The sequence below is a fragment of the Lynx canadensis genome, chromosome A1 (assembly GCF_007474595.2).
Source record: "Lynx canadensis isolate LIC74 chromosome A1, mLynCan4.pri.v2, whole genome shotgun sequence".
Classification (NCBI taxonomy): Eukaryota; Metazoa; Chordata; class Mammalia; order Carnivora; family Felidae; genus Lynx; species Lynx canadensis.
Genome location: NC_044303.2, coordinates 158,354,788 through 158,366,818, shown reverse-complemented (window position 1 = coordinate 158,366,818; position 12,031 = coordinate 158,354,788). Strand labels below are relative to the sequence as shown.

General features: G+C 39.2%; 1 long non-coding RNA gene across 2 annotated transcripts in view; it reads right to left on the bottom strand.

The window, feature by feature from the left end:
* The window catches only part of LOC115520669, a 44,364-nt gene extending 32,623 nt beyond the window's left edge, over positions 1-11,741 (bottom strand). For both annotated transcript variants that reach the window (XR_004344149.1, XR_004344150.1), the window contains exon 1: positions 11,605-11,741. This is a non-coding gene — a long non-coding RNA (uncharacterized LOC115520669). The remainder of the gene's footprint in view (positions 1-11,604) is intronic.
* Between the last annotated feature and the right edge of the window lie 290 nt (positions 11,742-12,031).

The window sequence follows — 12,031 nt, the reverse complement described above, 5'->3', positions numbered from 1 at the left end:
AAGGGGCACAGATTCTAATGAGGCAAATTATTTCTCCCCACCAATGGGAAAGGGGGAAAGACTGCACAAATTCCTCTGAAATTCAGAAGTCACTTCTCTATTTACAAAATATTCTTTAATAAAAAAAATAGCTGATTTCTTACACTGTCTGCATTTGTCAGTTTCTCTGCTGAGTGCACGTTGCTTGGATGGTGAATAGATATAAAAACTAGAGACATGGAAAACTCTGGCAATTTACATTGTACTGTCCTTTCCTGGTCTTCACAGGGAGCATATTTTACCTCTCTCTTTACCTCCTTGGGTTGACTCTGTACATATGACTACTAGATGTGTCGGCAATGTAGATTCTGTCTCCCAATCAGATAGTTCCTTGAAAGCAGGGGCTGTCGGTTAAACCTCACTTCCTGGGAGTCCCCACAAGCCTGGGTGCCTTACTCCCTGCCCCAAAATGTTCCATCTCCTGGTGGAGACCGAGTGCCAGCTGGAACGCCAGCAAGGCTGGGAAAGTGCCATCAGCACAGGCACTCGCTGAGGTCACCGTCTGCTTGGGATCTCAGCTTTAAATGGTTGAGTCCACATTCCGGCAGAGACTCTCCCCAGGCCTTCTCTAGGCTGCCTGTTCATCTTTCTGCTCTTTTTATTTCCTGAGTGAACAAACTTTTGCCAGCAAAGGCAAACCACATTTACAATCATTGTGTTAAATTGAGAAGGTATATCTGCCCCTAGTGACAGAATTGTTGACATCTTACCTCTATTAGTTTGGATGGCATGCTTACAAGTAGCCTTTTCTCAGCCTTACACATAAACAAAGCCCTAGAACAAGTTAAAAGGCTTTCCCTCCCTCCAGGGACTGTCAGGGGAGCTCTGTGTTTCTTTCCCCAGCTGTCCCTACACTCCATAAAAGGTCACCAGCACACTAAAAGAGACTGCTTGTCATGGAAATTCTCAGAAAAGGAGAATGTTATCTGGGACCATCAAGAGCTTGAGGGCAGAGGACAGGAGCTTCCTCACTCTTTACAGATTTTACATCTTACCTTTTATCAAAGTGTTTTTTTCCCCAACAATGATCAATTAAGTCTTAAACCTCAGTGAAGGAGGTATTTATCCTGTTTGTAGATGTGGCATTAAACTCAGTGCCCTGCACAAAGAATGAAAATACCTTTGGTTGAATCCACCCAAATGTTTCCTGGACACTGATCATAGGATTCCACACAAACTTTACACATGCTGTTCCCTCTCCCCTGGACTCTGCAGGCACCTCCCTCCCCCAACTCCCATGAAACACAGCACAACTGACTCTTTCTGATTCATTACCATTTCCTGAAAGGTCATCCTTGTTGAGCTATCTAACTAGGCTCTCTACCACTACCACCCCTCCCCACTATTCTTTAAGAACATAGTTTCATATATATGTTTTGTATATGTTTATATATGTGTGTGTGTATATATACATATATATATATATATATATATATATATGTTTATATATATGTTTGAGAGACAGACAGAGAGCATGCAAGCAGGGGAGAGGGGCAGAGGGAAAGAGAGAATCCCAAGTAGGCTCCACGCTCAGTGAGGAGCCCAATGCTGGGCTCAATCCCACAACTCTGGTATCATGACCTGAAGGGAAATCAAGTCAGATGCTCAATGGATTGAGCCATCTAGGTGCCCCCCATATTTTATATTTTACTCATTTACTAGCATATCCAGGTTAAAGGAACCTGGATCAGTATGTCATGAACCCAAAGTGATTTATCCTCTCCCACTTCTGGGAGATTTAGCCTTCAAATCTGCTCAACTTCCTATGTTCTTCCCTGTTGGGAAGATAATGAAAATATCCCACCAGTCCCATAACTGTCCTAGTCACTTCCCAGTCATAAACAAATAGTCTGTTTTCTTGGGTGACTTTAATATCAAGACTCTAAACCTAAGCTCATCTACAATTTCTCCCCTCTGCCAGCTCATATCCTTCAGGCTTGACAGCTTGTCGAGGAAGCCAGCCTTTGTCAGCTTTCTCACTTTACCTCTTCCCATCCTGGGCCCTTTCAAGTTGGGGCAGGGGATGGAGGAGGATAGGGGAAGACAGATCTAACTTGTCAGATTTGGCTGTAATCTGGAGTTGATACCTCTGTACTTGGCAAACACCCAAGCTTCCCAATCCTGCTCTTTGTGAAGTTTTCAGAGGCTCCCATCATAATGGATGTCTTACCTACAATTGCCTTGCTAGGCAAGACTCTTTCTGGTTGGTCCCATAAGAATTTCCCCCTCATTCCCATTGAGCTGCCCCATTCCAGAGGCCTATCTTTTTCCAGTCACCTCATCCCTCCTTATGGTCCTCTTTGTCAAGTTACCTTCAAGATGACCCCGTCTGGTCTTGTCTCAGTCAGTTCTCACCCAGTCAACTTTAAAAGTACTGGCCAATCCCAACAGAGCCATTTTTTTTTTCTCTCTGCTGCCCTACCATATCCCATTCCTACCCTCACTATGGCTTCTGCTTTGAAATGCCTCAGATATCAGTCCTTAAGTCCCAAAACTCCAGGAAACACAAAACAGTGCTCTCTCAGACTAGTTCCCTAGAAGCCTCCTCCCAACTAGGTTTGAAGTCAGCCCCTTCCTGAAGTGAGGACAACTACACAGCACAGTGACAACTCTTCTTAAAGAAATTCAAACAGCACTTGAATCTCTCAGCATACTAAGCCTTCTCTTCAATGCCCTGAAGGTGGATGATGGGTTCAGGCTGGCAAAACCAGTTCTGAGGTACCCTTTTTTCAAATCCTGGAGAGGTAGTCTAGCACTTCAATTTAAAAAGCCAAAGAACCTGACACCTACTGCTTTGTTCTTTGGTGCCTCAGCCGAAACTGAGACAGAAATATCCTGTTACTCTTGTTTGTGGTCATTCTCCCCCATTAAGCTATGAACTCCAGAAGGGCAGGGACCTTAGCTGTTTTATTCATCAATGTATCTATCAGAGCAGCCTAGGAGAATTCCCTGTGTAGATTCCCAGCGGGTGCTTAATAAATGTTTCTTGAAACAATGAATATATAATAAAATAAAAGTGGTGATGACGCAGATACCACTTTAGTGAAAAATAAAAAAAAAAACTGAAGAGACTTTCATATTAATCAATAAAATATCTGATCTTGAAATAAATTAACTTGTGATTCCCTGCCTTGAAAGAACCTCCTGAAAGACCAAAGTCTAAATCTTAGACCAACAGTTTTCATTTTAAGCCAAAAAATGCCTGAGGCACAGACAACAAATGCTTACACAAGAGTTAACAGATTGGATGCTGGCTGATGATGCTAATATCAATTCTTTGTCTAGACATGCAATGCCAGTTCTGCTGACACATTCTTCCAGAGCTTTTTTGCAGGATGTGAAACTGGCCCCTGGGTCAGTGATATTCAGAATTAAGCCTGAACTCTGCAGAGAAAACTCTTCCACGGGACTCCAACCCCCCATACTCTGCCCTTGATGAATTTTTACCAAGCTCTCTTCCACAAGGACAGGTGGAGAAATGGGGAGGCACCATCGTATTTTATTGAGATTGATGCCACATCCTTCTTGTCACTAGGTAAAAGGGTGGGAGGAGACAAAGAAGCTGAAAAAGCAAATTTCTCAAGATTCATTCCATGGGAATCCAACCAAGTACATGGGGGTGAGGGTGTACACGAGGGCTACTACCAAAATAGCCTAGCAAACACCCTCCCTATGCAAACATTTCTTCGATCCATCAGTATGGTAGTGGGTAGGAGGAGGTGGTTTAGAGTTCAGCCTCCAGCTCTGGGAAGAATGGGAAGCAGGGTTGTAGAGAGAGCTTGGCCTTACAAGTTTGTTCCTGCTTTGCACACTCAGCCTCCTCATAGCCAAGCCTTATTCCATAATCCCCTTCTATGATCTTCAGCAGAGCTGATGTCAGAGAAAAGATCCCAGATGCCAAGTCAGAACCAAAGAAACTGTCTCTCATAGCAATTGCATTTAAAAATAAATCTTTAAAAGAATGCTAATTTTGGTTATATTAAGATTTATCTAAGGAGGATCCCTCCTCACACAAATATAACAGTTTCAAAATTCTGCAATAGAAATTGAGACCTTAGGAAACATCTGTTCTGATGCCTCACATTTTACAAGTGAAGACACTTGTAAACTTCATGAGAGGTTATGTGACATGACCAAGATCACACAGCTCTCACTGAAATCTGCTTCTTCCAACTGTAGTGTCTTGCTTTTTCCAATTCATTATGCTGCTTTCTGTGTATACGTAAGCCTGTCTTCACCTATCCCAGGTATGGAATTGCAGCTATACTTCTAAAATGGATCAGATGAATTAATTTAAATAGTCTCCAATTTTTATAACTGCACATCATGCTATTGCTCTAGCAAATATTAACATAAGACAGTGTCTCTACCTTCAAAAAGTTAACTTCTAAGTTACACAAGCTGCTTTGGCCTGAGCATTTAAACTAAAGTTTAATCCTAACTCTGCCTCTGACTCACCAGGACGCTTTGGACTAGTCACAAAATTGTCTCAGTTTCTTCATCTGCTCATTGGGAAGAATAATGCTGATCTGTCACTTGTTAATTTAAAGGAGCTGCCGGTCTTGTAGCCACTAAATAATTGTGTGTGTGCAGGGGGAAATCCTATAAAGATTCTAAGTATAAACTGAGACTATGTAACAAAGCCATCAAAGTACATAACTCAGATGCTTTCTAATAATCATGACATATAGAATTTTAGTTTACCAAAAAAGACAGGTGACTGCTACCAGTCAAGCACGTTCCTGCAAAAAACCACCTCTTCGCCATATTGTTTCAACATATCAGAGATGTTAAACCTGTAGAATTTAAGGAACAAAATTGAAATGGAAATTGGCCTCAAAGCTAGTGAGACTGGGTGTGTAGCATGTTCCAAAGGTTTCATCTGCCAAATAAAGTCTTCTCATCAGCAGAGGGAAAAAGGAACTGCTTTCCCATGACCAAAGAGTCTCTATGTGGCTGGGAATCCTGTTCGCCACTATCAGTTTTTGTGGGAGCACCACAAAAAAAGAATTCCAGACAAAGGTAGGCAACAACAGTAAGAGACAATCCGATGAATAAAACCTAAATTGTGCTTTGTTTCTCACTGACAATATTCTTTACTATATTACCTAATACTCAGCTAACAATGGGATTTGTACAGATGGGATAAAAATAAATTCCGTTCCTTTATTTTCAAAAATGCCCACAAGATGATTTTCAAAGTCCTGATACTACTTATTGCCAATGGAATCCAGCACCATAAATAATTGCTTTAATAATTACCGAAAGAATTATGTGCTTGGCAAAATTGGCAAAGAAAAAGAGATGCCATCTTATTTAATCAGTCCTTAATAGAACAACTAAAATGGCCTAATAACGAGGGTTTACCAAATTATTTGTAACAGGAGATGAAGTTTTCACAATAAATTTTTCTTTTGAGATAATGATATCATTAGACACTGTGTTTAATGCCACACAGACAATTAGGAATAAAACAAAAAATTACTCATAGAAGAGAGTGAATATTTTTTAAAGAAATAATAATGTTTGAATAACTATAAGCAGAGGTGTACATATGGGTTTGAGGGCTCATGGGATTCTTTCTACGTCCAGCTCTGCCTAACCACAGAACGTGGACACTAAAGTTAGTCGGGTGCCATAGTGGAGATAGTTAGGGCTTACTAGCTAACTGTGTCCTCCCACCCTACATTTCCCTGCCTAATTTGCAGTTAGGTGGGGGTCATGCAACTAATTCAGACCAATGGACTCTGAGAGAAGGGAACCTGAGTCACTTCTAGGCTGGGGCAGTTAAGAGCTGATGTGGCTTGCTTATCTCTTCTCTTCTCTCTTCCCCTGCATCAGCAGCAAAGAGGTACATGTTCCAGATGCTGTAGCCCCTACAGAGGAACGCTACTGACTCATATTGGACTTGACATAAGTAAGAATAAACCTTTGTTGTGTTAAGCTAATGAGATTTCAGGGGCTCATGTTGTAGCACTAGGATGAATTACCCTGACAAACATAAAGGCCCTATGTTAATATGTTCATGGTGGCTTGAAACTTAAATTTATACTATTGACACTAGGCTTTTTAAAATACTATTAGAGGGAAAATAATATATTTCCTTCTTTTTTCCTCTTTTCCTCACTCTTTCTGGCCCTGCACAGTCTAAGGCAGTGGTTCTCAAAGTGTGGTTCCCAAGACCATTAACATCAGCATCATCTGGGAGTTTCTTAGAAATGTCAATCCCCTGGCCCCACCCCAGGCCTGTTTAATTCGAAATTCTGGGAGTGTGGCCCAGCAATCTATATTTTAACATACCCTCCTAGTAATTCTGGTGAACACTTAAGTTTGAGAAACAATGAACGGTCTAAGGTAACCTTTCCTTGAGTCCACCTGAATGTGATCAACATGCAGCTATTCTTCCCCTTTATAAAATATGCATTCGGGCAGATTTTGAACTTCCCAGGCCTTTTTATGCCCCTGTCTTTTTTTCAAATGTCAGCTTTTACATTGATTAGCTATAAACAGATTTACTATAGCAGATTAAAGATAACTGCAACATCTTTGTCACTACCTCCACTGAGAAGTGAAGTCTTCTTTCCTCACCCCCTTTGAATAGAAGTGGGGCCTGTGACTGCTCCCGACCAATAGAATGCAGGGAAAGTAAAGTCGTGCACCTTTTAGGCTAGCCTTTAAGAGGACTGGCAGCGTCCACTTCCTGCCTTGTGAAATCCAGCAGCCATGCTACAGGGAAGCCTAAGTAGCCATAAGGAGAAGCGTGGAAGGCCTTGAGGAGAATCAAGACCACCCCCCCACCAGAATGCCCCCACTGAGCTACCTGCTGATGACCAATATTACCTGTCCACTACCATCTTGGCCATCTTGCATGCTCTGGCCCAGGTGAGTTCCAAGATAGCCGTATCCCCAAGTGACCTCATGTGAAGCAAAAGGACTCAGCTGAACCCATTCAGCCCAGAGAATGAGGAGATATAATATAATGATTGTTGTTTAAAGCCACCAAGTTTGGGGGAAAAGGGAAGTTAAGAAGCAATAAAGAATCGAAACATTCACTTTCATTGTTTTGGAAAAGCACTATCTAAGTCAAATTTCAATAAGGTCTGATTAACCAAAATTCTTCTGTCTCAGACAAACTGACTCCTTGGCTCCTTACAATGGTGTTTTCCTAATATTTCCCTCTCCTTAGGTTTAGCTACAACAATAGGCAGCTTCTCCATCCTCAACTCTGAAAGCTTGCAAGGAATAAAATAAAAATTTTCCTTTCCACATTCACCCCCAAGTATAGTCATCAAATAAGATTAGAACCTGGTTACCAGAAAGCTTATAGCTGCAAAAATCCTAGTTTTGAATTTTTTATTGAAAGAGATACTTGCAAAATGAAAGAAAACTAATATTAAGTGTTCATATCCACTAAATGATGGCTAAAAACAGCTTCCTTCAATGGGCTGACTATTACAGATACATAACAGAATTTAGGAATGAATTATATAAGGCTAAGAGTCAAAAACTAAGCATTCAAAATGTAAGTACATTCCCAGAAGCTATAAATAGCAAAGGACCAAACTTGCAAAGAAATTGCACCCAAAAACATGATGCTGGGCAGTAAGCTCCTAGACAGTAAGTAACATATATTAGCTCTCTATTCTCATGATCCAACACCATGTTTGGTATATGTGTTTATGAATAAATAAATGAATGAGAGTCACGCAAAGGAAGAAACAAAAGAGAACAAAGTGAAGAGGAAGGAGTGATAGGAAAAAGAATCAAATATAAATCCCTCTAGGAACAGATATCACTGAATTTTTCAAAGGTGCTTTCTCAACTTCAGTGTTCTGATACATAAGCAATTGGGATATAAACCTTGGTCAGCACATGTAAAACGCAGCAGCTAAACAGGCCCTGCAGCTTTGAGCTCCCAAGGCAAATCAGACCTCAGCAGAGGAGCAAGGCTTTCAGCACCTTAAAAGGAACTAAAGGAAGGAAAGTTCTCACACTCCTTCCAGGCCAGTCCCTAACATCTTTAAGAGAAAGGATTTGGTAGTCATTTCATAATAAAAGGGGTCACCTGGAATTAAGAGGAAATCAATTCTATATGTACAGAAGCCTCTCTCAACCTGGAACTTTTAATACATCAAAATTATTATTATTTTTTTTTTTAGTTTATTTATTTATTTTGAGAGAGACACAGACACTGTGAGCAGGGGAGGGGCAGAGAGAGAGGGAGAGAGAGAGAATTCCAAGCAGGTTTCGCACTGCCAGTGCAGAACCAGACGCAGGGCTTGAACTCACAAAACTGTGAGATCATGACCTGAGCCGAAGCCAAGAGTTGGACGCTTAAGCACCTGAGCTACCCAGGCACCCCAATACACCAAAATTCTTGATGGTAACTTTCAAACATTAAAATTTCCACACTCCACACCACAAAAGGGACAGATTTTCACTTAGGACAATAGTCATATGCTAACAGTCATGGTTGTTGTTTATCAGCCACTAAAACATCTATTTATCTTTTTTATAAATTTCTTTTCATTATTTAATTTTATATAAGTTTATTATTTAAGTCATTGCTCATTTTCTTACTCTAATCCTCAAAGACCATCCTATCAAGTATATGTATATAAATAAACATTTATTTATATATATTTAAATATAAATATTTATATTTATAAATATAAACATTTATTTATATATGTTTAAATATAAACATTTATTTATATATATAACATTATATATATGTTTATATATATATATATTTATATTTGCCATGTTTTACAATACATCAAATCAAAGAGTCAAATTTTGGACCTGTAAGAAAATGTTTTTTACAAGCTAATCCCAATCATTTTATAGATAGAAAAGTCTGAGATCTGCAGAGTTGAAGTAACTTAACCTTGTTAGAGTAAGTAGTTACCAAAGCACTACTGCTGATGGATAAATTCATCCTTCAGCAATCATGAGGGAAATAGGCAGCTTGGCACTCTACCAGTCCCTGGGAGAACAAGGATGAAAATGGAGTCACTCTGTTATTCTCTTACATGTATTGCCTATATATCCATCCAATGATTTCCTAGCATATTCACTGAATTGTATTATTTTCATTTATAGCAATTTACCTTTAAGTCATTATAATACCTTTATTTGGACACAGGGGCAGATAACATAATGTCCTTTATGGAAACTCAGACACTGTCGTGTTGACTGATATTTCAAAGAGTCTGACAAGTAAGTCAGTGGCACCAGAGTGCCAAATGTCAGGGTCTGTACTTAATCCAACTAGATCACACTATTAGAAATAGATATCCTTTTGAATGTCTGATTGGATTGGATTAGGTAATAATACAATAACTAGCAAGCAGCAAGAGCCAATTAGTATGCACCTCATGAAGGTGTTTTGGATGTGCTTCATTTTGAAAGAGGAATGTGAGGTTGCCAAATCTCAGACAAGTCATGTTTATTCCTGTACCTGAGCTGCTGAATGATACAAAATTTTCTTGAGTAAATTTTTAAATCTTTTTCTGGCTGCAACTCTACCCCATCTCTGCTCACATCAGTGCATTAAAGGATATACAGTCAAAAGCTCGCTGTGGGCTTCAGAAGAAGAAAATAAATTCAACGACAAATAAAAACAGGAAGTGCCATCCTAGTATAATTTAACATTCACAGTTTTCAAAGTCTGATAAGAAACTCAAATTCCCACACTCTGCTCAAAGGAAAATACTATCTCTTTGCTTAATCTGGCTTTTATTCTGTATCTGTAAAACATGGAGTAAACTGATCTGGCAATTTTATGCTCAATTTAGTCAGTGTAGTGCACAATTCAAGTTCCAAAACATAATATGATATAGCCAATTGGGTGTTTACATTTACCAAATTAACTAGATCATTGCTAAATCATTTCCCTTTGTTCTTTATGGGTATTCTCCTAAGCATGGGAATGTATGGGATGTACCTATAGTCACAGAGGTGACAAAGTTATTCAAGTTGTCAAAAGTTGAATGTACACCCCCCCCCAAAAAAAATCAGCATGTAAACTGGCCTGATGCCCACATCAAATACTCCCCTACGCAGCCTCCTAACATGACTACACATAGTCCCTTGGCCCTGTCTCAATGTGGCCAAAACCACATGCACCTGGGTCATGGGGCTGTAAGAGACAAAACTCATCTATTATAAGCCACTATCTCTATTAATAACTCGAATTCATCCTCACAAACTGTAGGGCTTCTCAGGAGGGCACAGAATAAATCAACAATACCAAAATCAGCAAGACTATACATAGTTTTGGCGATATAAGCTTAACAAGATCAAACATTTTTAAGAGCATTTGATTAGGCTTTCTGGGGTGTGGGGTGGGTGGCTGCCATTGCTTCTTCAGGTAGATCAGCTAACTCTACCTACCTGGGAATGGGTAAAGAGCAGTACTCTTCCTATTCTGCATTAATCAAATCATGTTTTCTGGAGGAAATGATGAACTTTATACTGGTAGACACATAGAGACACTGTTGTGATGCATCTATGTTATTTGAATGGAGAATGGGTCTAATTGAAGAATTCCAACCATTTCTATGCAGCAAGGGAGGTTCAGTTGCTAGATCTCCAAACTTTTCAAGAGAAGCCAGAAATTAAAACTTTTGTTATAAATTTTCCTGACTTATTTTAACAAAATAGGTCTATACTTAGTTTGGCCAATGACCACTGGTTCAGATGTCTTATATACACAGGGATTTTTATTTACTTTATTTTTTAATGTACTCACTATATACTTATTTGACCAATCCTTATTTATTTATGACGATCCCAACATTAGTTTAATTCTACACAATTTTCTTGAGTCAACTGGCTATAGTTCCACTATGTGCTAACTAAGGAAAATCCACCTATGAATAAGATAACATTTCTGACATCAAAAAGACACAGAGGAGAAAAGTCAGGAAGTAAGGTATGTTGTAATAAAGGAGTGTATTCAGGATAAATGGGATGAATTTAGGGAGTTAATGATGGCAGATGAAGTGAAAAAGACCAGGTAGCAAAGGCCTTATATGCCATGGAGACGTGGATACCAGCAACTACCATTTACTGAACACATAAAATGCACCAAACCCTGTGCTTGTATTGTGCTTATACTACCTAGGTTAACTCTCATACCAACCTCGATGAGGAAGGAACTATTATTATCTCCATTTCATAGACGAGGAAACTGAAACTTAGAAAGCTCAAGTAAACTGCCCAAGAACATGGCTGTATATGGCAGAGTCAGAATCTGGGCTCACAACCTGTATCTAATTCCAAAACCTATGTTTTCAACCACTATGATATTGCTAAGGAATTTGGATTTCAGCCTACAAGTAATGGAAAACAAGTGAAGAATCTTAGGCCCACATTATCCTATTCCGTTCTAACATTCCATGAGCTAAACAATGGAAAATATGATTATTGTTTTATATCTGGAGAAATCAAAAAAGGATAAGCAACTCAAAGCAAGGGAAACAACGGTCTCCTACCACACAAATAGCTCAATTTCTAGCCCACGACTAATTCTGGTTTTATATGGTTGGCAAATATTACCTTTTAAACACTTGGTATGCTTTCAGCAATCATACTTCTTCAAATTCAGAAATTCCAAGAGCACATTCCCAGTTAAATCCTCTTCTCAGCAGAACCTTAGCTATTTCTAGACAAGTTCTTCCTAATTTGTGATGTAAATCTGAGAAATACAAAATAATTACTGGGACAAAGGACAGCAGTCATCAACCTCTGATCTCTGACAACTGTGTGTGTAGGACATACAAATCCCATCTGAGTGTAATAATGAAATAATAGTATACTAAGAATTTACATACTAGTAATTTAATAACATTCCTTGGGTTGACTTATAATTGCTGTGAAGCATTTAAGCACTCAACCTTCTAAGTTATAGCCATAATATTTTATTCATGTATGTGAAAGTTTGTCTCCATCAAGTTTCCCTGCAACAAAATTTAACACCACTTTT